Source organism: Haliaeetus albicilla, chromosome 8, assembly GCF_947461875.1.
Source record: "Haliaeetus albicilla chromosome 8, bHalAlb1.1, whole genome shotgun sequence".
NCBI lineage: Eukaryota > Metazoa > Chordata > Aves > Accipitriformes > Accipitridae > Haliaeetus > Haliaeetus albicilla.
The window spans coordinates 4,318,488-4,342,390 of record NC_091490.1 but is presented as its reverse complement, the minus strand read 5'-3'; the positions used below and the strand labels follow the sequence as shown (position 1 = coordinate 4,342,390).

At 45.0% G+C, this 23,903-nt stretch overlaps 1 long non-coding RNA gene across 1 annotated transcript; it reads right to left on the bottom strand.

Annotated features, from left to right (window-relative positions):
- Positions 1–10,819: 10,819 nt before the first annotated feature.
- LOC138686342 (uncharacterized) lies at positions 10,820–17,004 on the bottom strand. Its single transcript, XR_011325677.1, has 3 exons — positions 16,569–17,004; positions 13,316–16,149; positions 10,820–11,313 (listed from the first exon to the last, which is right to left on the bottom strand). It is a non-coding gene; the product is annotated as an uncharacterized lncRNA (long non-coding RNA).
- Positions 17,005–23,903: the final 6,899 nt, after the last annotated feature.

Below are 23,903 nucleotides of genomic sequence, written 5' to 3'. Positions count from 1 at the left end.
AATTTTTGCTTTTCCACCACTGGCAACCTTGAGAAACTCTTTATATATACCTAAATCATTTGCTTTCACTTGCTAATTGATAACGAAAGCCTACCTGGGTACACCCCAATATTAAGCCTGCGAGACTCCTATTGCCTTTGGCTGTACAACTTCACTATTACAGTTAATAAAGTACATAATCGCCGTAACGATAAAATTACATCGTGTTACTGTTTGCAGCAGCGTCTTCCCCACAACCATATCGGTCGTTAAATATTGCACCGACTGGTACGGGGAGGAAGAGAGGCAAGCTTAACCCTTCACTGGCTGAGGGCTTTTTGGCACATTGGTGTGCAAAGGGGAGGTCTTCTCACCTGAGCGACTCCTTACCGGCCCCATGGCTATTGTCGTGGACGTCGGAGGCCTTCTGGGCCACCACATCCAACTGGCTGTAACTGGAAATGGGCACGCCGGGATAATTGATGTGCTCAATCTGACCATGCACAGGTGGCAGGGAGACGGCATACAGCAGCTTCTCGGGTTTGCTAGTGCCATCTGTTGCCACAGGAACATCTGTCGTCAAGGTCACCCTGTCACCCTCTGTTAAAGTTACAGGTTTGGCGAGTAGAACAATGTCACCTAAAAAAATGAAATGAGTAAAAGGAGAAACCAACGGGAGAGAAATTAAAAAGGGGAATATTCCTTATTACATCCCAGACCAGAAGGAGAGAATAGGATAAAAGTCAGCCCTTCAGTTCAGGGGAAGAAGAATTTTATCAAAATAGCTTGGGAAAATATTTTTTCTTTAGGTTTTAGAGGCAAACAGGACATTTAGAACAGAAAAAGCTGCAGAGCTATCTCGTTTGTTTTCAAATATGCCTTACAGTGAGTCTCACTTCAAGGCTGATGTTCAGTGGAATCGCAACATTTTTATCTAATCTCAGCCTGGGTGAGTTTAGAGAGGAGCATGTGTATTTGTCTGGCTGCATGATTTGTCCAAAATACCGAAGCCAGCTTTGATTTTCTGTTTGGGGAGAGAGAATGACCCAGTTGGTTAGAAAGAACAATTATGTTAATAGATCCAAATGAGCCAATGGACAGAACGTGTTAATGAACTAAGCATTAAGTGCAAACGCTGTGTTTTAAGCCGATAGGGATGTTGTAACCTCAGCAACAGAGGTTCTGGCTCCATTAGATTTATTTATGAAGAGCTCCACCATATCACCCAAGGGCCAGGGCAATTTTCACATTTACAAAAGAGTAGCCCCAGAAAATTGAGGCTGCTGGAAAATTGAGCAACTGGACTTCACAGAAGAGGAGCAGCAATGATTTACCTGGTCAAAACCACTTCATACTTTTCTATCATAAACCCCCTTGTTTTTAAAAACATATCTGAATCAGGGTGGCAGCACAACAGTTGACCTGCCAAAGGCAGAAGCAGAGACCAGTTTTTAGCTGAGGATGTTGCAAAACAAGAGAATAATGTCAATCAGTTTCCATTGCTGTCAGTCAACCTGCTGAAGACAATGTACAATAATGGCATTTCTAGCCCAGACTCCACAGGAGCTTTTTTTCTGTTTCTTGCCTTCTTATTATGTTGCCAGCTGACTTTCAGAAAACAACAGGTTCCTATTAAATGGAGAAGGCTGCCAGCAACATCTGAGAATAGTGGTTGTCAGGGTTTGGAGTTTTAAAAAAATTATTTCCACAAGAAAATCTGCACCAATTTCCATACTTTCCACCCCATTTGATGGCTTGCCTTTGCTATTAACCCTTTTAATACCACTTCTCTGCTGCAGCTAGCATGGCAAACGAAAACCGTGGATGAGACCTGATGCATTCAAGAAGTGACTCTCATCTGAGGAAACTAGTCTGAGGACACCCAAGTCATTCAAAATATAAATACAATTAGTTAGCTTGCCTTCATATAGCAAAAATTTTCCTTGTGTTTGAGAAAAATCATCAAAAAGGAAAATAACCAGTCCCTTCCCCAGCACAACAAAGATTATCAAAACTCACCAGTCTTGGAGCATTTGTCAGCAGACAAATCATTTGTGCTGTGTTGGAGAAGCTGGGTGCTCTTACTTTTTGGTTGCATCTTTGAAGGAGACTAAATTTGTACGAGAGCTCACTGAACAAGGACTCCTTTTTAGACTGTTTCAAAAGTGATCCAAGATCAAGGAGGAGAGCAGACGAGAGAGGACCTGGAAAAGGAAAGGATGGGACAAGTCTGTAGGAAGCAGCCAGGGACACAGGACATCAGTCTGCTGCACACTTTGCTCAAGGGTTACAAAAGTCCACAGTCAAGCCCAGGCTGATGCAGTGCTCACGTAGGCTCATTTTCTTTACAGGAAAGCCAAAACAAATAAGATAAAATAAGGAGGCAACAGTGAAACAGGCAAGTACATTTAACCCAACTTCATTTTTCCCATGTGTAACAGAGGACCAGGTTTCCCATAGCAGCTTGGAAGTCTTTTGATACTCCCATTTTTTAGATGCTCGGCAGGGGACAGCAATGGTCACCTAGGTTGTCCCTTTTAGAAAAGCTTTCTGTTACTGTCTGCCACCCAGCTGCATGGGCCCATAATGATATCTGTAAACAGGAGTCTACTAAACTTAAAAACACCAAAAGGGTTTGAAGAATTGGTGCCTGACCTTTGCCAACCCCATCAGATCTGCTCTAGAGAGATGCAATGATGGGAAATTGCCCCATAACCCATGACATGGAGGAGGTCCTCCTGATTATTCCTTTGAGCAGCAGGCTACCCACTCCCATTGCTTAACACCGGGGGAAAACACAGGCTCCTTATGTCCCTAATTAAGAGTGCAAGGATGAAGCTTTCAAGCCCATACTTAAGCCACACTGACCTGAGTACACTGCTGAACTGGGATGTCAGCCATCAACCGGTTTGGTTACCATGAAGCAGGTGTTATTTTAAAAAAAAACCTACCTAAAAATTCTCTGGTTTTATATTGATAATCAAAAGAATAAATTCACTACTTTTCTATTTGTTCCTTTTTCTCAGCCTGATACCCATAGTGGTCCGGGTATGTACTGCTAAACGTATGCAGCATACGACAAGAAGACACGTAGATCTGAAGCTGTTCATCTAGCAGCAACATTTGGCCTTAATATGTTCATTTTTTTAGATTCTAGCAAAAAAAAGCACTTTCAGATTTAAAGGAAAAAACAGACTCCAACTGCTAGGAAGGGTGAAACCCCGTGACCGGCTGCACCTCGGCAGCTCGAGCGGTCGGCAGCATCCCCCACGTGCTCCTCGGGGCCGTGCTGGCTCCCTGCCTGGCGAGGCTGCCGAAGCCGCTCGGATTTTTGTATTCACTTGCTTCAACGTCGTGGGCTTGAAAGTTTGACTTGAAATATAACATCAGTGGGTTTGTGGTAAAAGCAGCAGAGAGGATAGGATGACAGGCGGGGCAGAGGGGACTGATTGAAATCAGGTGTGGAGGAGGAAGATGGGAGGAGGAGAAAGAGGAAAACATGACTGAGTAAGTAAACTCAACGTTGTTATACATATTGAAAAAGAGCACCCATATATAGAGCACCCACCTGTGCTCACTTCTTTCTAACATTGGGTTTTTTAATATATAACAAGAGATAGGCTTTAAAATTGAGCTACCAAAACAAGGCAGAGCGTGGCACACGCTGCTCCCCCAGAGGTGGCCGTGGCAGGAGGAGTACGGGACAGATGTTCTCCACGGTGTTTAACTCACCACTGGGAGGTACTGGGGTCCTACAGGAAGGATGGTACAGAGAGGATGGGGGTGTGAGAATCCCTATAGACTATAGACGGTCTTGGTTTCTGACTACAGGGGAGATTTTGTATTTATATCTGTATATACGCCTGCAGAGAGAATAAAATACAGTGGAGACCAATGTTTCACCTGGTATGGCTTCTTGAGGATCCTCATCATGTGCGTTTGACTCCTGCACAGAGTACAGCCTTCTTCCCTTAACTGGTAAAATACATCCTCGAGCAAAATAACATTCCCCCTTGTAAGGGGAAGGAAATGCCCAGGAAGGTAAATTAAAAATTACGGGACATTATTGGCCATACGATGCTGCTTTAGGAAGGCTGGTGAACTGCTCCCTCCCTCCACACATCCGCACACCTTCACACCATCCCGATTCCAGGAGGCTTCGCCTAGTTTTTTACTACATTTTTACTTGATTGTACATATTATTGTCTCATTAACTGCAAAGCTTTCCAGGGCACTGAAAAGGAGAGAGCATTAAAATATACTGAAAAGTCCTGGAGCTCAATTAACACACACCAGGGGGTTCAAGGGGGGGTTGGGGGGGTGGTTCAGCTCCAATTATAAAAGGCAAACTTATCTTCCCTTTTTTTTTTTTGGTAATATCAGCTAATTAGACTTTGACAACCAATTAGCAGATTTTTAGCTTTGCTGAGAATCAAGTTAGCGCCGAGAAAGGAGGAGGCAAGTAAACCAAACACGCAAAATGCTCTTCTTGTACCACAAACAGGCTGTCCTTCCACAGGGCCAGATCCTGCTCCGGGATTTATAGCCCTTTCAGCTGGCTGCCATGCTGGTTACTCGCAGGTGTAAATTGAGCGTAGGACTTGGCCTGCAAACTTAAGCTTGCCATAACTCATGCAAACCCAGGGTGGAGAAGCGCTCTCCAGCCTCCTTACAAGGTTACATTTTAACTTTTAATAACCTTTTTTGCTATTTTTTTTTCCCTACCAACCATGAAGTACCCAGATGATTATTTAGGATTAATGGATTATCCAAAGTGCCAGTTGGCACACTCCTAGTAAAGGGGAAAAAAAAAAAAAAAAGGGAAAAAAAGTGTAACAAATGCAGCTGTTTACTAATAAATAAAGCCTCAGCTGTAACAGAAATAAATTAGATGCATTTAATTGGTCGACTGCAAACCTCCTCTCTTTATTACAATGCTGCTTCTTGTTATTTTATGATGTCAGGGTAGATGGCAGACTGACAGAGTGTTTATGAATCACAGTTTGCAGATGGCACTCCTGGTTTTTCGGCAGTTATGAGCACAAGTAGCATGAGGACTCAATAGAGGGTTTTTGCCAGGGAGGACCCCCTGAGAATTAGCCGCCTTCATTTCTCTGGTGCCAATCTCCCCCTGACAGGAGCACTATTTCACAAAACCTACATTCAATAAATTACAGCCGCCTGGCAAGAACTTGGAAATATTTAACACTCCGAGGACACCAGCGTCTCAATTTGATTTCTATTCATTTCCAGAGGACGCCAGGCACTACTTGGAACAGCCCTCGTTTGTGTGCATGCGCATGTGTTTCCCCCCCTTCAGCTAACAACAAAAAAATAAATATATAGAATGGTCTCTGCAGCCAGGAACATCTCTCCCTGCCTTCAAAATGACTTCAGGTCTCCCGAGGACAGTTTACGGTCTCGTGCCCTGGTCCTCCCGAGTTGCCCTGCCTAATGACAGCTTTGTAATCCAGTTGGGAAATAATCTCACATGGCTGCACTCGGAGCTCGTGAGCTGTAAAACTTCTGGATTGAACTCCTTCGCCTGGTCACTTCAGTGAGCTACAAGCAAATGCAATGAGGGATGTGGTCATAATTGTCAACAGATTTGTAAATTTGTGTCATTAGTTATGCGCATAATGGATTTTATTCTAATGAGCTTGTTCATAAGAATGCCAGGAGGACTTGGCCCCTTTGGAGGAAATAAACTACAAACTTTGCCCATGCATTTTAAAACACATCAGTGCCACATAAAGGGGGGGGGGGGGGAAATGTTTCCTCTCCTTTCAGTGTACTGCAGTTTTCACTTAGGTGAACCTGATGCAATAAGCTACGGCTCCTTTTACTGCTGTAAACTTATTCCCTACCGTTGCTGGGATTTCTCACGGATACATAGACATTTTCAGATGGGGACATGTCTTTTCCATCCCTTGAGTAAAACTGGAAACTATCATGGTGCTTCAGGCTCAAGATATCAGTGTGGAAATACCAAAGGCAACCCTTGTCCATACCCTCCCGACTGAAATTTATTCTAGGACACAACACTGTCAAGGCTACCACAGCCTGAAAACCAGAGCACTCCCCCCTCCAAATCCAGCTAGAAACCCTGTGGTGTTCAGGGGGTCAGTCAACAGGACCTGGTTCATGTGGAGGAACAATAAAACTAGTTATTATTAAATCAGATTTTTATTATAACAATTACTATTAAATGTATTCTTATTAAATCTAGTTATAGCATTAGATTTGTTCTCCAGAGACAAAGAATGAGGCTTCTAAGCTTGCTCTTTGGGGAAATCTACTCCTGCTTTTCTTAGAAACAACCTGGGTATTTTTACTGAATGCATGAGCTGAGCGAAGAAGCAGACAAGCCCATGGAAACCTACTGGCACCTTTGCCAAAATGATGTTCTCCGCGCGCCCAGCGGAGCCCTCTTCCCCTGCTCTCCCTCCTCTCTCTCTCTGATCCTGCTTTTCAGCCAACCACATATAAAAATCTTCGGCATGTGCCAAGTACTACAGATGGGTCCATTGTAGCACACCCTAATGTTCATAGCTGACACCCAGGTGTTACAGTTTGTACTTGCTCGCTAGCCAGACGGTGGCTATATGCCAAGGGGAAGGCACAAAGCACTCAGATACCATGCTGAAAAGCTATATAAGAGAGACTTTAAGAGACAGAAGAGCAGGTAAGAGGCTATGCAAAAGCAAGAGGAGACCGGTTCACCCGCAACTGCCTCCCATCCAGCCTCCCGTCCCGTCCCCATAAAGCTCTGATTTATTACTGGATTACATCTGAGCATCTCTGTTCCCCTGACCTTATTCACAATCAGACCAGCTCGTTTCAAACCTACTGCTGATCTGCAAGTTATTTCAGGTCTGGCTAGCAATAAAGCGACTTATTTAAAAGACACTGGCGGAGGGAGAACAGGCTGCCCGTTTCTGATGTGCTCATCACGCCTGGGCTACGGCCACTGCCTGCATGGAGTCTGAGCGTGTAAGGAGCAGAGCTCCTGAAATCACACCAACTCACTATCTACATGTACGCAAGTGGCCCTGAGAGCATTTACGAGCCCTTCCTAGTTTAGTAGCTGGAAAGGGTTAACACCAGTATCCTATTTTCTCTTCCATTTTCCCCTCCCAGGAGCCTACTCCCCTTCCAGCCTAATTTCCTTCAGTTTAATTAATTTTCAGTAATCACAAGTCTAGACAGCACAAGCAGCAGCTTCACACCCCAGGTGACACGGTAACGTTCATAGCGGACGGGCAAAGGGACACGGTGCGCTTTCACACACCAGCCCCCCGCACAGAGCTCGAGCTGCCTACGTCTCGGCTAAACCCTTTTTGGAGAACAAACAATTTTTTTGGAGAACAAATGCTTTTAAGGATTCAGGTGCAGGGAGCTTTTCGACCATCTGGCTGGCGGGGGCTTCCCAGCTGTCTGCAGCGGGTGCGTTCGGAGCAGCACGTACGAGCAGGGTCCAACGCTTCGGAGACGTGCCAAACCTGCGGCACATGTGGAGAGCAACTGTGCAGCACCGGCTCGCTCCAGAAAGCCTTGGATCGGTGGCACGTGGGCTCTAAAGCCACACACCATACGTATGCTGTGGCCCATGCAGGATTTCTGGAGGGTTGGCAGCCCTTGCTGGCATTATCGGAGGTGCTCGTCCCACAGGCGCCTGCTATGTGGTCCCATCACACTATACCTTGCCACTGTCTCACTTCATAGATAAAATTTCAGAAAGGAAAAAGAGAAAAGGGCAAGAGCAGCTCTGACGGCCCTCAGCAAGTTGCCCTCTATTGACCATTTTTATTTGCCACCCATAGCAAGGTAATAAAAATTACGAGGTATCAGGAAGGCAAGTTAGAAAATAGTAGTGATCTCTTGGAAATACACAGAGAGGGATCACTTGTGACGTACGCAGGGGGAGCAGGACTGCGATACCCCGAGGAGAACAGGAGCTTGGTGTCACTAGAGCATGGAGGAGCAGAAGTGGGCAGGATGTCCCTTAATGCATTAAAAACTGCATCTTTTCCAACCCAAAACCACTTATAACCCACCAGGCTGAAGCATCTTCCAGGGCTGCCACCATATCTGTTGGTTTTCTGGATATGCACCTCCATGCATTAATATTGATTATTCTGCATCCCGACGCTAGCTGTCGCTGATGGCTCTTGCGCTATTCCCCGCTCGTCAGCACTGATGAGCTCTGGAAAAGCTCTGTGGCGTTCGAGGGACTTGCAGATATTTGGGATGAATATCCACAGCACACAAGAATCAATCGGGGTTCCAAAGAGCCCTAGTAGCTGCTGCTTACACAGAGGGTCCGGACCAGTTTTTAGCCCTATAAAAAGCACACATAAAATTGGACCAACTGATAGCCAGCCAACTTTCGGTATAATCTCTCTTTCAGCCTAACTCCAGTACAGAAAGAAAAAGAATACTAATGAAGGCGCTTGACAGAAAGGACAGTTAGTTCATGCATGCATTAGTGAACAGCTATGGTGTGTGAAAAAAAAGCCTTCCTCTCCTTTGGTTGCAGAATATCACTGCTAAAACATTTCCGCCCCCCCTTGCCCCAGTCTGAGATTTAGTACTGGTATTTACTGAGCACAGTCTGCAGGGGTCTCTTCCCACCCCGTTTCAACACTTTTCCACCTTCGCTAGGACCAAGCAGGACAAAAAGCCAACCAGCCATCGCCTACAGTGCTTGGCTCTCCGTGTAAAGCCTGGTCCTTATTACAGATTATTGCTCACGAACATGTTGGCTTACAGCAGGGAAGCGGTCTGCTGCGTCCCCAGCCCTCACAGCTCGTATTTAACTCTCACACAACCTGCGTATTCAGGTCGGTAGCACAAAGCCTCCCTTAGAGGATCCCTTCCTTCCTCTTCCAAAATGAATGACTCCACAGATCTGTTGGTTGGGCACTTACATTCCTACAGTGAGAAAGTAAATATTTAGCACTGGAAATATGTCACCCTGTTTGTGAAGATTGAGAATAACACCGTGGGCTTCGTTAGGCTGGGATCAGCAGCGTCCAAGACACTCGCAGCACTGTATCATGACCCAGGATGAATAACACCATCCTCACCCACCCCATAATATTTTCCAGCTTCTGATTATTATGTTGTATTTACTGAAACAAGACCATGTGACTCCTGAAAGGTTTTGTGTGTGTGTTCCCAGCAAGCAAAGCAAAACAAAATAAATTAAATCCACGGGACAGAGCATATTAAAGTCTATTTGGGTGTTACGAGCTAGATTTCCTAATGCACTCAGTATGCCCAAAAAAATGGAAGTTCACTTTTACAGTCACCTTCCTCCCCTCTCGTGCTCTCCCCCCTCCCCTTCCCTTCAGTAGATTATGTGAGACTCATTACTTTTTATAGCTCTGAACAAAAAACATAATCTTACTGTTTCTTACTAATATTAGGCAATGACATAATGCCATTTGCAGAGGTGTCGTGCAAAGAGGCTGACTTTTACTGGCTTCTGATGGCAGGGCTCTCCACTTTATATTCTGTTTTATGTAAGCCTCCTCAGAATTTATTGACCTCAAAGGATTTCTCAAGTTGCTTAATTATAAAAGGAAGAAGACAGCACAGTGGCTTAGTGAACCAATATAAAAGTCAGCTAAAAAGTGCCATTACAGAGAGGAGTGGTGGAGGGAGACGTGCAGTAAGAAGTAGTTTCTAGGGTCTGAGCTCAAGAGGCAAAGCTTTTCCTCCGAGTTATTCCCCAGCAGGGCTGGGATGCTGCAGGGCGATGCTGGAGGATGGCTTCTAGCTCGCCCTGGTGTTACGCAGGTGTCTTGTGTTAGCTCCAGGTGGGATAGGGGCAGAGGCTGTGAGCATCTCTGAAGCAAAGGCAAGGAGAACTTGAGAAAGAAAGCCTGCAGGCAACCTACCAGGGCCACCTAAATGGAGAAGAAAGTTTCAAATAAACCCCTATGTTTGGTCTTGCTGCTTACCTATCAAATCAAGTCAAGTCATGACCTAAACCATTTCCAGAACGAGTCTGCTGCTGCAGTAGCTGGCTGGGGATTTCCCTTGTCCCCAGGAAAACAGAAATAAAAGCCCTAAAGCCATGACTACCTTCAGTTGCAGACCTGGGCACCCAGGGACAGTTTGGCCGAGCTCATCCCTTGGAGCATCACTGGTGTCTGCTTCTGACCCAGCACTGGAAATGGCTTTTCTCAGCTGCTGCAACTTCCAAACCTATGTTCCTGGGGAGAAAAAAAGAAGAAGAAAAAAACAAAAGAAACAGGAAGGGAGACACTGGTGAAAAAAACAAACCAGTGGCAGTTGCTACCTATTTAGTGAGAGGGATTTAAAGATTCGAGCCAGACTTCCTCAAGCTTAGCATGCCTTCACATTGCACAGAGGTTACTCACTTCACACACTCTCTTGTCCAAACTTAAAGCGTAAGTTATGTCTCAACACCTCCAGCGTCACCTTGCTCCTCAGGATGGAAGTGAAGTGCCTGAGAACCGAGAGACTTCTCCAGGCTGGTGTTGGAAAAGCAACAAGGAGAGGGGCTGGGCAAAAATTAGCTAAGAATAGTGAAAACGAAGCTTGGTAAGGATAATTAAAATGCATGCATGTGCTGCAAGAAAGGCCATTGGCTTTTCTGCATGACCTGCAGCAGGAATGGCATTGATGTGTTGGTAGAGCACCCAGCACAGGGCAAGAGGCAGCAGCTTCACCTGAGGCTCCTTATTTCCTAGTTACTTCTAATTTTAAAGTGGTGGAAGAGGGAGCGCAGATTGTTTAAAGATGTTATTTTGGTCTCTCTTACACCACTTGGTACACAGCCCATGATCATGTCCAAAAGAGGCAGATCTGGCTGGGAAGACTGAATGCTGCTTAGTATTTTCCCTGTTATGTTTTCACATCCTGAGGAAAACTGTGGTAGCGAGGGATTCGTACCTAAGCTTTTCTAATTCATGTGACCATCACTTTACTCGGCATGACACCACAGGTGTCACTTCTCGTGGCAGCAGTACAGGGCTCGCGCTTTCATATGAATGAATATTTTTGAGGAATTCCTCCAATTTATTAAGCATGAACAGGCTCCTCTCAGCATCAAGCAGATAGGACTTTTAAAAAACATGTCAACAAACCTGCTCCCGCAGAACTGGGACAGAAAGTTTTGCCACGTATGCACACGTGATTATTTTCTTATGTTGTCCTTCAGCCTCATGGGTTTTGATGAAACCACGAGTTGGATTCATGGCTCTGTGCAGAAGGGCACACTCCCCGCTTCACGGCTTGGTGGGAAGTGGTAATACTGGCACATTTCCTTCCCTTACGAAAGGGCTCAATTTGCTCCATGGACTGGGAACGCATAAACAAGATTTGAGATATGAAGCTTGCCTCCGACAGACTAGAAAATAACATGGAAATTAAAAGATTAAATAAGGGGCGTCTCTGTGGGGTTGCTCACACTAGGAAAGAACGAACATACGGATCCAGCAAAGCCATTTCACGTGCATGAAAACAGAAATAACAGCAAGGAACTGTCCTCAGATAGACAACGAGAGGGAAATTGCAAGAAATGGGGGGAAAGTAGGAAAAGATGTGAAGCAGGAGAAAACCAGACCAAGGGAACAGGCAGAGAAGAGTAGGATGGAGGAGAAGACATGGTAGCAGACCCGAGCCCGGCAAGGAGAGGACGTGGCTGGAGAGGGAAGGGGGAGGCTGGCAGCGTTCCTCCTGAGCAAAGGGGCTCGATGGCTCTGCTCCCGCTAGCCCCTAAAGAAACGCTGGTAGGAAGCAGGGGCACATGTCCATTTTGTAACTTCTCGTTGTTTACTCCTTCTATGGAATCTTTCAAAATATGCACATGATGCTCTGGGAATGGAGCCAAGGCCGTTTGGAGCATCGGTGGCCCCCTGCACGCACCACAGGCTGCTGGTCTACTCCGGAGAGGGGCAACCGCATTGGATTTTTCTGCTTTCCCCTGCAATTAGGACCGCAGCAAAGGGGCCCCAGGCACCCAGGCAGAGCAACGTGGGATTTCATACGTGCACTAATTTATGCCTCAAAAAGAAAACTTGTGCTTATCTTTGCTTATTGTTCACCAGGTATTTCGTGATCAAACAGGTTCTTTGTGCCCTGAAAATGGGGATTCAAACCCTGCTAGTGGGAAAAGCCATACCTGGATACAAGTTTGTGCTTGATTCTTTTCTCTCTTTGAGACAAAAATTTTATTTTCAAGTCCCAAAAGCTCTTGTGGCATGAGAAAAGAAATTATTTTTAGCGCTACAAACTATTTTTGTGAGTCAAGAAAATGCCGTTACCATCACCATGCAGAGAGGGCACTCAAGTATTTGCCTTCGTGATCCTTTTTCCCCTATGGCACATGGAGATCTTTTAAAGGGTCTGCACATAAGGCAAAGAGAAAAATCAGTATCGTAATCTTCTTTTTTTAGACTGGATCTGGCATTTCTGGAGGGATTCAGCAACCCCACAGGATTTATTTTTTTTTCAACTTGTGAATTCTTAAGAGTAGAAACCCTAATTAGGCCAAAACATGTGTTACAGTCATGAGTTGAGTGAAACCACATCTCCCACATCCCAGTTTCACAACATGCCACCAGACCAGGTTTCTTCCCATGAACAAAAGCTCATACCTGCATGCTCATGACAGTGTTTAGACTTGCCATGCCATTCAAAAACTTTATGACAGACTATTTTATGACAAAAGGATGTCAAAAGGACTTTACCACTCATGAACAGAGACAATTAATTAATATTACTCTTCGTGTAGCTTCCCCCTCTTTATTTGAAGCCTTATTCCCGGAGGTGGCACTCGAGCTCTCTTGAAAGGAACGTGAGCATTACCACTGCCTTCAACTAGCTTTGGACCTTAAATATTAAAAAAATCCACACCATGTTCTTCCCAACAAGATTCACTGTTAAAAATAGATTAAAGGGAATGGAGAAAACATACAGAAGGGAATAAAGGAAGCGGGAGAGAGTTGTAGAGTGTGAAAAAGGAAAAGGAGCAACTCTGCCCTAATTGAAGAAAACCAGAATTTTGCCACTAACTTAAATACAAACAAGCCTCCGCCTGGAGACCACAAACCAGCTATTTCTGCATGAATGGTTTTTGCTGGATAGTATTGTGTGGCTTGTCACGGTCCTGCACCAGGCAGCAGCATGCACTGCCTTGGTACGAACCACCTTTCAGGGAAAACACATGCAATGAAAGCAAGATCTCCTCTGTACTGTGGGTGGGCTTGGAAATGCTGCTGGGGAGATGGGTTGCTTCCATTTCTTTTCTTTCTTTTTCTTTTTAAGTCTTTATGCACTGAATGTCACTTAGATAGCTAACCTGGAAAGATGATGGATTTCATCGTTGACTGGCATGATGTAGATGTAAAGTGTCCCTTGGACTGTGCGCTTGCCATCTGTCAGCTGCACGGTAAAACTATCCTCTAGGCTTTCTGTGTCATTATGCATGTATAGCAGCATCAGTCCTACAGGAAAGAGAGGGAAATTAAAATGAAAACCCCGGATTCTCTAAAAACTTAGAACATACCAATTGTATTTAAAAAAAAAAAAAAAAAAAGCACCCCAACTCCCTGGAATTGAAGACATCAGTTGTGCTCTTTAAATACTACAGATTCAGTGTCCCAGAAAGCCCATCCTGCTTCCACTGAAAGAATTCCTTGTTGCTGTTGCGTTTCTGATGCCCAGTCCTGCAGTGGGACCTGCCTGCCAAGGCCACATGCAAACCCATACAACTCACAGCCCAATGCCAGCACCCAAACTGGGTGCTGCCCCTCTGATGGTGTCCCCCAAATGCTGCTCTCTCTCACAGCCACGCTTTCTGAGGGAGAGGGGTTTGATATTTGTCTTCTGTAGTCTCCCACCTTGCAGTGATTTGTAGCTCGGACCCCTCCCAAGGGGTTAAGTCCGTGTTTAGCAGCCCTCGGTGGATCCTTTATTCTTGCTGTGATTCCTGCAAATGCAAGAGCAGAAGCACCACAGCGGGGCTCTGGAAGTCATTCCCTGGCTAACTTACGGAGCAGAGAGTGAGCCAAGCTCGGCATGCTTTGGAGCAGTCCCCATGGGAGGCCTCGATCGCTAGTGAGATACTGGCTAATTTCTTCAGTAAATTGGGGGGGTGCTTAAAAAAAAGTCATACATGAGGTGTTCTTCAACACATCTGCTTTGCAAGGCTAGAGCTCACCCTAAATGTTGTGCTCCCTGGGCACAAACATAGCCCTTGTCATCACGGCATTCAAGTGCTTCACACTTGGTCAGTCTGTGGCCCCGGCTTGCCAAACCCTTGATGCGGTAGGAAGACACAGGCGGGCACAAGCCAAGTTTAACAAGTAACCTAGAAAGTCGGTGACTGCAGGAAAATTTGAAACAATGCTCCTGGAGACCTGGTGTAGCTTCCTACCCCTATGCAGCGCTTCACCCCATTTAGGGGCAAGGTAATGGGGAAACACGCGATCAAGTTGTTCATTAAATTGGCTTAACTGGCACTGGGGTAGCCATCAGCTTGGGCGTATGCAGGTAAATACTTCCAGAGTTTGCTAAACTTTAGGTACTTGAATGCACTGGGGAAAAAAAAAAAAAGTATTTGAATGTTTTTTGAATTGCAAAGACTGCGTTAAAGCAAAACCATTCCTAGAAATAATTAGCTTAATCCACTAGAAGTCACCCTGGGCAACTAACAAGATACAGAAGCAAAATCTTTACCACTTTCTTGTTCTCCAAATATTTTTAAGATGCATGTAAAGACAGCACACCCCACAATTTCCCTTTGAGTTCCCTCCCCAAAAGTACGTTGCCAATGGCCGGCATTGTTATCTGCTGAAGCCACCAGACATCCACCGGTTTGGGAGAGAAGCTTAAGCATGGTCCTCCCAGTCTCACCCATTGCGTTGCTATACCCCAGCACACAGCCTTTGCAGGGAAAAAAAAACCTCACATCCAGTCATGCCTGCAGTGGAGTTTTCGCTCACAGTCCAGAAGCTGAATGAACCTCTGGCTCTTCAGAAACAAGGACCAGTGGATTAGTCTTCATGGTGCAAATATATTCCTCTCAAATTTGAGGGCAGGGGGAAGGTTTTCTCCTGATGACTCAGTAGCAGTGAGACAATTCCTATTCAATTCAGATTTTACAAAATTGAAAACCGCATCCTGTCCCAGCCCCGCTGCCCACCAGAGAGCAGAGTGTGCACGGGGGGTGCAGAAATGCCCTGCAAACCCCCCCCGGGAGCACCCACAGCCGCAGCAGGGTGGCAGCCTCGGACACCCACGCTCAGAGCTGACCCAGGCTGCCGCCAGCCGCAATACCTCCGTGACCTCACGGACGTGAGCAGGATTAGATCAGTCCCTAACTAGACACACCAGCCCCCACAGGCATTTTTTTTGGCTTCTGCTGCAAAATAAGTATTTATGGAAAAGTGCATTTACATAACTGAAAAGATCCATTCAGCTTTTAAGTCTTTGTTGGGAAGAGGAAATCACAGTAATTGACAGCAAACTTTCCAGAGGCTTCTAACACCTGCTTTACATCTTGCTTCAAGCAGCTTGTACAGGCTTGAACATTAAACAATCAAGCGGGTTTTTAGCTGTACGAGCCGACTGCCGGTGCTGAACGGGCCCAGGACACCTTCAGCGCCTTCTGAAATAGATAAGGGGTGGGGGCTCCTCCTTGCAACTGCACCCCATGTAGCCTGTATACAGAGAGGCCCCCCCCTTTATATTAGAAGGATTCTGACTCTGCTGAACTCAGCAGAATCGACCCATTGGCTTTTTTTTTTTTTTTTTTTTTCCATTTCAACACGGGCTTTTCAAATTGCGAAAAACACACACTTTACATTAGCGCACGTCGCTTGTTTCTCAGCTCGAACCCAAACCGTTTGCGGGCTGCAGGGGTGCCAAATAGCCCCCAGCCCACCGCCGCTTCCTCTCCCCCTTGCTCCTGCACCGCTTGGCACGTGTGCCGCGCAGATGCCAAGCAGCAGAAGGGATTTTTTTTTTTCTTTTTTTCCCCCTTTCTCCTGCTGCATCTGGTTCCTCAGCAGAGTTTGGAGGCAGTTGTGCTGGCAGATGCCTTTGGGTGACTGCCTGCCTTCGACCGGGATGGGGTGCGACGGGCAACCAAAACGTGCTACTCTCCGGAGTAGCAGCTCCTGCGGGGACTGCCTAAAGGAAATAAAGAAGAAAAAAAAAAAAGCAGCAGCAGCTTTGCTCAGCTCTGGCACTGCCCTGGCCTCAACCTTTCCCTCCCGGAGGTAAATCCCGGTTCTTTTGGCAGAGCCGGTCCCTGGACCGGGGGCCGGTTGCAGTGAGCGGCGGCTCCCAGCAGAGGCCATCCGCATCCCGCGCATCCCTCCGCCTGCCCCTGCCTTCCAGCTCCCCCTCGGCACGGCTGAAACCACCCGTGCACAAGCCAGCCGGGTTGTAATGAACCCAAACTTCGTTATGGGGGTGCTAGTACCCCGTCCCGGCCAGCCCGCTTCCCTCCGGCTCCGCCGTCTATCATCCCCGGAGCCCTGATGCAGCGAAAAAGCAACTGAACAATAAAAGGCAGCGGAGGAAAGCCAAAGTGCCATTACTCAGACCTCGCTTGAGTTCAGCCGGGGAAAAAGCTGTGAATCTACGCGTCCTGATGAAGCGTTGCTGAGCTCAGCAGCTCATGCCACCGGCACCTCCACCGCAGAGTCCATTTAATATCAGCTCACGAGCTGGCGAGAGGGTAACGATGGAGACGCTCAGCGCGCCCGCGGGGACGGCAAGGTCTTCAGCATTCAGCGTGGTCAGTCCCATAACATGCTGGGCACCTTCCCCTACCTGCTGCAAGGAAAAAGTCAGGGGAGAGGAAACACGGCCAGGCCAATCATCAAGATTGCTGGAGAAGTTAAACAAGAACTTTTAAAACCAGAATGATTGGTACATGGGAGACATTTGGCCAAAAATATTTCCCAGCAGACCCTCTGCCTTTCCGAGAGAAATATTAAAACTTCCCGTGGAAGCGAGTGCTTGCCTATGGTTTGCAAAAACTGCTTTCTGGAGGCCAGATGCACAGAGAGGGACTCATTCTGCATCCAAACTGCCTGAGCCTGGCAAACATGCCGCGTTTACAGGGAGGCCCGAGGGGAGGCTAAGGGGGAAGAGCAGATCCTATCGTTGCCCTCGGTACATCCCTGCACGTGCCTTTTCCTCACGGGTACAAGCCTGCAAAGTCTACAGGTGCTCCCAGATTTGCTTTCTCTTCCTTTACCCGGGGACTGCCACATGTCATCGCTAATGAAACCTCCGTTTACATTAGACGGTCCTTTCCCACTTGCAGCATATGCTCACTGGAAAAAAAAATAATTACTGCTTATGGCCCCATTGCACGATCTTTTTTTTTTGCACTTCAAACTAGTCTATAATATACGATAGAGCGCCAACGCTTTCATTGACATATAGCTTGTTCACTTGGATGTCATGAGATAGCAAACAAGTGAATCTAAACAACGCAGCTAGCTAGTTATATGGCTAATCTGGTGGGTTGCTTTGATTTCACAAATAAATTAGTTCAGTCTCCTGAACAGGGAGAGAAACACGAACCAGTGATCTCAACAGCGCTGCTGCCCTTCGTTACCAAGAGGGCCTTGCTCATTTAGAAATGCCATTTGTTTTGATTACAAGGTTTTATGTGAGTAGAACCAAATTTTACCCAAATACATCGATGGAGTAAGGACTCGTATAAAGAACCAGAGCCAGAGATGTTTTCCAGCTGAAATACTGGACACAGGCTATATGTTAAGGAGTGTAGGTAAGGTACGGAGGGCTGGGAGTACAGACCAGCACCCCCCAAAGGTGTCCTGTGTGCAGGATGTGTAAGCACTAATTGCTGCCAGCTCACCGCTGACAGTGTACCAGACACCAGCATGAGTTTTCCTTGGGAATGAACCGCAGGATTTCCCCCCCCCCATCTCTTCTGGATAGAAACAGCTCATTAAATATTTAATTTTTCAATTAAAGAGTCACTTTGAAAAAACAAAAGTTAATATTCATCCCTTTAACATGTGGTGCGTTCAGAGCAGCCGTGCTCTTCACACACATCAGAACCAGAGCTCAGACATGAGCAGAAACTGCATGATGCACAAAAAAGAAAAAAAAAAAAAAGTGCTACAATCAAAACAAATACAAATCCCACCAAACTTGGAAAGAGTAGTGTGTGAAGTAGTAGTAGTTAAAAAAAAGAGCGTTTAAAATAAAGTATTTTGGGTGTTATTTGAAATCGTATTTAAACTAAAAGCTTCATAAAATGATTAGACAAGATGGCAAACGAAATCTTCAGATTCCACATAAACATTTTTGTCTTTGAATAGTGGCAAAAGATTTTCAGTCAGATTTTTGCTGCTGCCGCGCAGCCCGTAGTAATTAGCCCAGCGCTTTGAAATTTCAATTTCAATGTACCATCCCTGAGCCAGCTCACACTAGTCTTTAACCTCTTTGCACACCACTTCTTTCTCTGTAAATGGAGGTGGTGGCACTTCTCTTTCTACCGTCTGTTGGGAGGACAAATGAAGACTCTAGTGCAGAGGTAACAGGGTCACACAGGCTTTTTAGATAGACCGAAGCAGCCCCATGAGCTGGTTTTGTGGTCCCACTCCCCATGGAACTGGAATTACAAAATTAAACTGCTCCATACATGGGCAGGTTGAAACTCCAGAGGAGTTTTGCTGCACGGTTTTGTGGAGCCGGGTTGATAGATGCAATAGAGTCAGACCTTTCCACCTGGGTAAGTCGTTTCCTTGGGTGATAATGTTCCTATTTATGGAACCTATTTTAGCACTTCTTCTTAAAAAATTGCCTACAATTAATGCTGCTAAAATTGCGTGTTCAGCAGGAGGGAAAGCCATGCCTCGACACAGCTTGGGAGAACTAGAGCCAGCTGAAAGAAATATCATCTCACCTTGAACTTTAGGCAAAACGAAGACACTTCTAGTGACACAAAAATTCATTGGAAAAAGCTGAAACGAGTGGCAAAGAGGTGGGTGGGCTTGTTAGCAGGGACAAGTGTACTTCAAAGCACCGCAGATTTTTAAGATCTATCAGTTAAGATAGTCAGACCCCTGCATGGACATGAAGTACAGAATTTCTCCCAATCATTACTCTGTTGAGCCTGGTAACCTGTATTTCACTAAGGCATTTCTTCAAGTAAAACATCCAATCCCAAAATGAAATCTTAAAAAAATTAAATCCAACGCACGCTGCTTCTATTGCAGCCCATACTTACCAATTTTGGCAGATAAAAACATGCCTTATTTGGCCCAATTCATGTATGGTGTGTTTCAAGGAACATGGTGCCCATGCTCATATTTTTCATGATCCTTCAAGCACAATTGAAGTGCAATTTAGTCTAAAATAGCCAGATTCTACACTCAGCATTCAGGATATTGAGAGCATGATGCCACAGCACCGAAGTCAACTTATTTTGTGCCACCAGCATCAGTGTAAGCAGAAGCAGCCATTAATCTGTGCCACTCGTACTAATCAGGGAAGAGCTGTTTCAGCCTCTAAAAAAATGGAATTTCGTGGGCATTTGAAGTACAACGCAATGGAAAAGGAGGTACCTAGGCTATATACACTTGCTGTAAATGAAAAGTGATTGAGGATCTGGACACAGTAAGTTGGGCAAATATCACCCAGTAAGATTTACAAAGTATTTGGTTGAATTTTAAAAAGTGACTCAGCAGAGTTTTCTTATATGGACAGTTGCATGGAGGGACCAATTTCAAGCATCCTCCTTCTAGTGTCATCTCTGTCAAAGTCAGAGTGCCCTGCCAACATGTTTGCTCTAGCTATGGTATGGTTTATGTTTGACACTCCAGTGGGAATATGCTCCCAAAGTTTTTACAAAGATGACTGAGAGTTGGACAAAGGACTGATCACAGAATCATAGAATCGTTTAGGTTGGAAAAGACCTTTAAGATTATCAAGTCCAACTGTTAACCTAGCACTGCCAAGTCCACCACTGAACCAGACCCGTGTCCCTAAGCACCACATCTACATGTGGTGTAGAAACCTGTTAGAACATGCATCTACATCCCAGCTAACCCCCATTTAGCAGTTGCCCCCTCTAACTCAAACTGGCGCTGATTAGCAATTTCAGCTAAAATCAGGCTGCAAGTAGAAGCACAGACATGTTGTCTTCTGCTGTTTCTACTACCGAGGAAGTAACTTCTGACAGATGGGCAGAGCCAAGAGCTCAGTGCAGTTGCAGCTGAAGCACCATAATACTAAAATTTTATCTGTTCAAGATATATCACAGCTGTCACCCAACAACAATGAAAAGGATGCTCTTCTATGCCTTCCAGAACTTAAGTTTCATTCATTTGTTTAGAAAACTGCTTGGCTACATCAGCATCCCCTCATCAAGAAAACAGGTAAACTGAAGATAGCTGTCATAAAAAAAGCATGGCTCTTCATTGTCACGGACCACTTCTTGTCCTGAAAATAATCTATAAACAAAACCAGTATGGGTAAAGAAGAGAAAAAAACAGCCAATTTTCTCTTTGTTTTTATGTATATAGCAGTAGTAGCAAGGTGGTTGGGACAGAGGGGCATGCCAGAGCGGGAAGCTCTCTATAGAAACAGAGCAGATACTCTAGCCTAAAGCTTGCAAGTTTTACTTATCTCCTGCTCCAGCCTGAGCTGTTGTTGTCCAAGTCCCAGTGGCTTCCTCCAGCCCTGCTGTGGCGTATGAGGCATAAGATATCCATTGAGGGAAGGGAAACACAAGCACTTATTTTGTGCAACGAATCAACGAGGAAGATAGTTTAAATTTTGATCGTAAGGCAATGAACATTTGCTATTGCCCATGCCTAATCTATAGATTTTATACATTAAAAAAACCCTGCCAAATCAATTCAAAGAAAAGAGTTGAGAGGTCCTGGCTCCTGGCCCTTTCTTGGTCCACTACCCCAGTTGTCCTTGTGATAAAAACAAATAAACTGTTACAGAAATAACATCAAGCTTTAAAACTCTCAGTCAAGTTCCCTCAGTATGCTGCGGCAAGGTCAAATCCATGGGGGTAACATATTTTCATACCTCTTTTGCTGGTGCTCTCTGCTGCAGCAAAGCACTCCAGCATTCTTCCAAACGCTGAGCACTGGCGTTTCAAAGGACACAGCTTGTTCAGGATCAAAATACACGGCAGTTGTTGCCCTTTCTATTTAGGCCTTAAGCCTTGAATCAACAGTAAGAATCCTGGACATGGGAAAATACAGTGCTGACAAATACGTAATTCAATTAAATAGGCTGACATTGTTTAAGCAATAGCCCTTTCCTCTGATCCATCTCTTTCAGAACTCTTTGTCTTAATATTATGGCCTACTTGAAACACTCGAGCTCATGAATGGATTAAAGAGGGTTTCATTTGTTTTATTTATTATTTTTACTGCTTTGCTTGGCTTTTTGCAAACAGGGGAGGCACAGTCCTCATTTAGAATTCACTGTAACATGCACATTCTTCCCTCCTCCTCTGTTGAGGAGAAGGGGGAAAAAAACAACAACAAAAAGATCGCAACTGTTTCAAAAGTACCAAAACTCTTGGGTAATTCAACATTGACTGATTAACAAAAGTGGCTTTAGAGCACAAACATTTCAAAACCTAGATAGGATATACATTTACTGCAACAATAAGTTGCCAGATTTTAGAAAAGGGGGAAGTATTTTACCCAGTTTTTGTTCAAAATTATGCTAGAGAGTCAATACTGCATATTTGCCTTTTCAGCTTGCATTCTGCTTAAATTCAGTCTTTGATTTTAGAGAGTGAGTCCTCGCACTCTCCCAAATGTGATCTCAGTATTGTACTATCTCACTGTGATAGTTGTGTATCCCTTGAAATGCATCAATGATGTGTTATATCAACAAGGACTCAAGCTTCCATTTATCTTCAAATATTTCACAATCCACTGCAGTATATTCTCAGTTGCAATTTTTGCTTTCAAGTTTGGCCACCATGTGTGTAGCATTAATTTCTCTGTTCACATGTAATTCATTCAGGGACTTACACCAGCTGAGAACCACATATGGAGGCCCAGATTTACAGAGCTTTTATTTTGTGCCATGGAAGCCTACAAGAAACAATTTTCTATTTGAATATTGAGTGTTTACAGAGGTCTTGTTGTTCACTAGAGACAGCGGATTATGAAATCATATTCTGCAAGAATCCTATCCAAAAAAACCTGACTGTAACATTTATTAACTCCTCTTTGTTCAAGTGCTCAGTGGGTCCTTACAGGGCAATTGAACATTGCTTCTCCTCTCTCAGGGTTTGTTGTTCATTATTGTTATTTACCGCTTTTTAAACATTGTTGGTCCAGCTTCAGCCAGTTTCTGTTGTGTCTGCCATTACAACTTCGAGTGACCAAGGCATGGCAGCAGAGACAGAGATGAGGAGTGGGACGTGGGATGTGGGTCTCAAGCAGACCAACACTTGGGCTCTAAAGCTTAGCACAGCTTTGCTACTACTTTTTTTGGAGCTGAAGATATGCGTGGGGATCTTTTTTGATCAGCAGCAGTCAAGAAATTGCATGAAGTGTATTTCCACCATACAACTGGCTAAGGTCGCCAGCGCAGGTGCCTGTACCAGGCAACTAATATTTGGGGTTGAGAATACACTCCTGTTTTGTCACATTTGAGTCAGCTCCAAATGCAGATCTCCAAGACCCTTCTGTGGTGCTCATTTAGGCTTGTTTTGAGAAAATAATGACACATATTGAGTGACTAATGTCCCACATAATAAATCCTGTAGCTCCTTATTTATCAAGATTTCAAGGATAATGGAGCATTTTGACAGAAAGCAAGAAACCTGAAGTTAAGCCTAATACTGACAATAATCCTTGGAGAGATGCTTCAGGGTTAAGCCTACATGTGTCAGAGACCTGGAGGAGACACTGTGTGCTCGTGGCCATTTGGGAGGGGAGCTGGGATGGAGGTTAAGCATCCCCATCCTCTGGGGTCACCCCCTCCCAATCGCTACCAGAGGTTACAGAGCTGCGTGGACACGGGGTCTGGTTCTGGGGAGCCCTGACAGCCTCCCTGGCGAAGGACAGAAAGTGTAAATTGACTTTAATAAGGGATCACCCATGTGGCCTCTGATGTATATGTTTAAATCAAACATTAGCAACTGTCAATTTCTTCTTTCACCCAAGAACCAAATCCTGTAAACACAAGGACCGTAACAAATCCCCGAAGCAGGCTTTAGCGCACATATATGGAAAACATACTAAACTATAAATACTGTATACCATATGGCTTCGAGATTATCTAATTTCACTTCATAACTGGTGATAAAATGACCAATCAGCTGACGTGCAGAATGAAATGCCAAGCCAACGATTCAGCTAGCCTTAAGATGGCTTTGAGGTTTCATCATATCCCATTGCATCCTTAAAAATAAGCACATACCTATTTCGCTGACACGAGAGTGTCACACACAGTGGGAATCTGTGCAAGACTAGATCTGCCTTCAGAGCCAGAATTTGTCCTCATTTCTCTGCAGCTATGTTAAAGGTGAGGAAGGTAGATTAGGAAGACACCAACAGTGCCAGAGGAGAAATTCTGAACTCTCCAGTTGTTTGCTTATATGAAAAAGGTATTTTGGGTAGGTACCACTCATTCCTCAGCTTTTGCTGAGACCAGAGGTTCATCACTAAGTCTCCTAAGCTCTACTGGAATACAAACAACGGAAGAACTTCACTGTGTACTCGTTACTACCACACCTTCATCCATTTTTTCCCTCCCAAGTAAAATAATTTCATCATTGCACAGACCACAGCTCTACTGTTCTGCTCCCCATAACTGTAAAGGGCTCCTACCCCAGCAGTGAGATATCAGCTCTCAGACACAGAAGGTCAGCACATTGAAGACCAAAATCAAAGTTACAGAAATATTCC